This window comes from Mus pahari, chromosome 19 (genome assembly GCF_900095145.1).
Source record: "Mus pahari chromosome 19, PAHARI_EIJ_v1.1, whole genome shotgun sequence".
NCBI lineage: Eukaryota > Metazoa > Chordata > Mammalia > Rodentia > Muridae > Mus > Mus pahari.
This window is the reverse complement of record NC_034608.1, coordinates 75685832-75690474: the sequence shown is the minus strand read 5'-3', so window position 1 is coordinate 75690474 and position 4643 is coordinate 75685832.

Genomic DNA, 4643 nt, shown 5'->3' with positions numbered 1-4643 from the left:
CTGAAGGATTGTTGGCCTTACAACAAGTAGAAAGAGCTATTGAAAAACAATTTGTTACTTATATAGATTATTCTTTGCCTTTACATTTGCTGATTTTTAATATGACTCATACACCTACAGGATTATTGTGGGAAAAGGCTCCTCTTGTGTGGATACATTCAAGGATATCTCCTAAACGTAATGTCCTGCCATACCATGAGGCAGTAGCCCATATGATTCTACTTGGAAGGAAGCAGACACTGATTTATTTTGGCAAAGAGCCAGGCATCATTATTCAGCTTTTTCAGGTAGATCAAAACACTTGGCTGAAGTGGCATAGTATGGATTGGTTGTTTGCTCAAATAGGATTTAAAGGCACTATACATAATCATTACCCTAAAGATAGGTTGATAAAAAAATTTAAATGTAAATAAGTTTATATTTCCTAATATGATATCTTTACAGCCTCTACCTAACGCTCTTTTGATTTTTACTGATGACTTCTCTAAAGGATGAGTGGGATATCTTATAAATAATCAACATGTAGTCCTAGATTCTCCTGGGATCTCTGCCCAGCTAGCAGAACTGATAGCAATACTGAATGTTTCTCAGTCTGATACTTAAATGATTAAATTATACTTTTAATCTTTTTACTGATAGTCTATATGTGGGTCAGTCTGTTCCTCTATTGGAAACTTGTGGTACCTTTCATTTCAACATACCAGCCAGATCTTTGTTTTCACAACTACACAACATCATTTTTACCCAAAATACCCTTTTATATTGGTCATATAGGAGCTCATTCTGATCTTCCTGGACCTTCAGCTGCAGGCCATGATGACATTGACAGAGCTTTAATAGGAGAAGCCTTAGTTTCAGATCCTATTGCACTGGCTAGATGTGATCATAATAAAGTTCATCTTTCTAGTCATACCTTAAGGCTCCAGCATAAGGTCACTAAGGAGCAGGCTGGAGTGATTGTAATACAATGCCCTAACTGCCTTACATTATCTCCAGTTCCTCAGGCCTTATGACCAATCATATTTGGCAAATGGATGTAACTCCTTATACAGAATTTGGAAAACTGAAATATATACATGTCTGTATTGACTCTTGTTCAGGATTCCTTTTTGCTTCTCTACATACAGGAGAAGCTTCTAGAAATGTAATTGGTCATTGTTTACAAACCCTCAATGCTATGGGATTACCTAAAGTCATCAAAACAGATAATGGGCCAGCTTATACTGGAAACAACTTTACATCATTTTGTAAGGAATTTGGTATTGAACATAAAACTAGAATTCCTTATAACCCAATGGGACAAGGGATTGTTGAACATGTGCATCACACTCTGAAAAATTGGCTTTCAAGAACAAAAGAGGGGGAGATATAACCCTCAAGGTTATATCACACGAAATCACCGGAATCACACCTTGCCTTTGTCTTATTTGTTTTAAATTTTTTGCACACTGATGCAAAAGGTCAGTCTGTGGTGGATCACCACTGGCATCCAGGCACTTCCAGCTCATATGCCATGGTTAAATGGCAAGACTCCCTAACTAATACATGAAATGATCCCGACCCTGTTTTAATATGGGGGCGAGGTTCTGTCTGTGTTTTTTCACATAAGGAAAATGGAGCCCAGTGGCTGCTTGAAAGATTGGTTCGTCAAGTGGACATCGATCCTGAGCCTTCTAAGGATTATGATACCAATGATGAGCAGGCTGAACAGACCTTGAGTGGTCCCAGGTGGAGTTATTGGCCTTGCTGCACCTGAAATTTCCTACAGGACTGCCCACTGAGCTTGCTTTGCAACATAATCCAGCTAAAATAAAGGATGAGTTTTGTGGTTTTCTATTTATAAGCTGGAGCTGCAGAATTAATTTTTGAGCCTTGATCAGAACCTTGTTTGGGCTTCATCCTTCTCTCGAATCCTGTCCTTTTCGTTTCCAGCCCCCCTTTCAGGTAAACCTAGTTATCCATCGACACTGGACAGCTATACTCCAGCTAATGTTATGTGTAAGAACTGAAGTGTTAGAATGGGTTATCTTTACTGGGTGTTAGGATGAAATTTCTAACAGATGGGAAAAGGTTAAACTTACATAAATTTATTTACTTGCAGAATGAATTAGAAAAGAGATTTTTGAGGACCCCCTTCCACCAACAAAACTGATGGGATGAATTTGTAATTGGTGTGGAGAGACGTGTAGGATTGATGAGTTAAAATAGCTTACCTACAATTTCTGTAGAAGGCAAAGGAAAAGCTGAGGACCCACATGACTAAAGTGACCCCTACACATCCATTTTAACTTGGATGCTGACTCTAATTGTCCTTAGAATCAGATAGTTGTTCAACTATCTTCTCATGCTGGTGCTAAGAAACTAGGTCTTGGAAAGATGACATATTAAGTGAAAGTGATCAGTCAGGAGTACCTGTTACCACTGAGTAGCAGGTGGAGCAAGAGAAGTTTGACTCTTTAAACTACTACCATTGTCAGAGACTCTGGAATTATCATGGTGGCTTACAGAGAAGGACTATACACTGTTTCTGTACTTATTGGCAGGATAATGTAGCCTGGATGGTCACAGTACAACAGAGAAAAATCTAGGAAGATTTAAAATGGTCCTCATCTTTTACCAAGCCCCTTTCTTAAACTAACCAAAAAAAAAAAAAAAAGTTGGAAAGTTTAGATCCAATCCTCATTAAAAATTATTTGTTAATTATATAATTTGAAAGGTAAAACAAACCATCATCACCATCATCACCATCATCACCATCATCACCATCATCACCATCATCACCAATAGCAAATAAACCCCCAGAGCAACTGCTTTCAGGGTATAGAGGAGTTTTCTTTCTTTCTTTTTAAAGCTGTAAGACAATTTTATTGGTTTAAAAGAAAAAAAAATCCCACATCAGGCAAGCCAGACATCTGCAGAATTCATGGTTGCTAGGTTTGTAGGGGCTGTCAGATTAAAGAGCTTGAGAAATATATTTGTTTTGTTGTAGAAAAAATATATGTCCATTTTGCGTACATAAAAGCTCTATGTACATGTATATCTGTGCATACCTGGTGCATGCCAAGTCAGCAGAGGGCACCAGATCCTCTGGGACTGGAGTCACCGATAGCCCAGCCTTCTGGTAGAGCATACAGTGATTTTAAGTACAGAGTCATGTTTCAGCCCTGAGAACAAAATACGTAAAACCAACCTGGATTTTGTATATAAGGAGTGTTTTCTATAGAAGATGAATAGCATTTCCTGTTGTGTTTGAAAATGGACTAATTTTATTAGCCTATTTAGAAAACTAGGTGAGGTGAGATCTGCAGACAGGACTGGTCAGTCCCCAGTGAGAACTTTAAGAAGATGCTAGCAAGAGAAAACCCAACAGCTAATAAGCTTTTATACCTTCAATTGCAAGCCACGGGACCAAGGGCAAACAGAATGTCTCACCTTTCTTGAAACCATATCTTCAAACAAGAAATTCATCATCCCAGTGCATCTCTCTTCATGAAGGACAGCCACGGCAATCCCTCTGTGTCCACTAGAGGGAGCCTGTGAGATAATAATCACCAGATTCTCAGTTGATCTCAAGAACACATCTCAGGAACACAGAGACACAAACTTTCAAAGATCAACAGGGAACTTCAAATGGTTCCTGTGTATAGCTTGGCAGGGTTGCCTTCTGTAAGCGCCACTTTAATAAGACAAGACATCCTTCAGAGTAAACAGAGCGTTTCTGTACTGAGGAGTTTGATTCTCAAAGTTCCCATTAGTTTGCCCAGTTGGTCTTGGAACCATTTTCAGCAAACAAAGCTTTTCACTAAACTGCTTCAGAACCTTGCTAGTGTGAGTTGTCTTATGTAAGAAAAAAAAAAATCAAAAAATCAACCCCCCTCCAAAAAAACCCACATTTTTAAAAAATTGTCTTTAGAATCAGAAGTAATCTTGTAACTTCTTCATATACCTAACTCAGCACTGTAATGTGCTCTATAGGCAGAAATTGTTAAGATCAAACCCTATGCCTGTATGCTCCCGATTGTCCTGAAATACGGTGGATTGCAGGACTCTTCCCTATATCAGAAGGGTTAAAAGTGTGAGGAGTATAAAAGTTCAAATAGGTTGTTCTGAAAATTTAAGTGACTCTAATGGTCACTGAAGCTTGAAGCCTTCAGTGACTTTTCTCAATGTGGAGGATTAAAATTAAACAGATTATCATGCCGTGTACCAGGGCTTGTCACAACTCTCTTCATGCCAGCTGAGAGTCAAAAAGGTGAGTCTCTGGGTTTGTTCAAGAGTCAGTGTGATTGATGAGATTGTTAAGGCTGTTTCTTATAGCTCCAAATCCTAATATCTTGTCTGACAGGCACACAGATTCACAGCTGGAGTTATCACAGAGAAAGGAGCTTCAGTTGGGGAAGTACCTCCATGAGATCCAGCTGTAAGGCATTTTCTCAATTAGTGATCAAGCGGGGAGGGCGCCTGTGGGTGGTGCCATCTCTGGGCTGGTAGTCTTGGTTCTATAAGAGAGCAGGCTGAGCAAGCCAGGGGAGGCAAGCCAGTAAAGATCATCCCTCCATGGCTTCTGCATCAGCTCCTGCTTTCTGACCTGCTTGAGTTCCAGTCCTGCATCCTTTGGTGATCAACAGCAGTATGGAAATGTA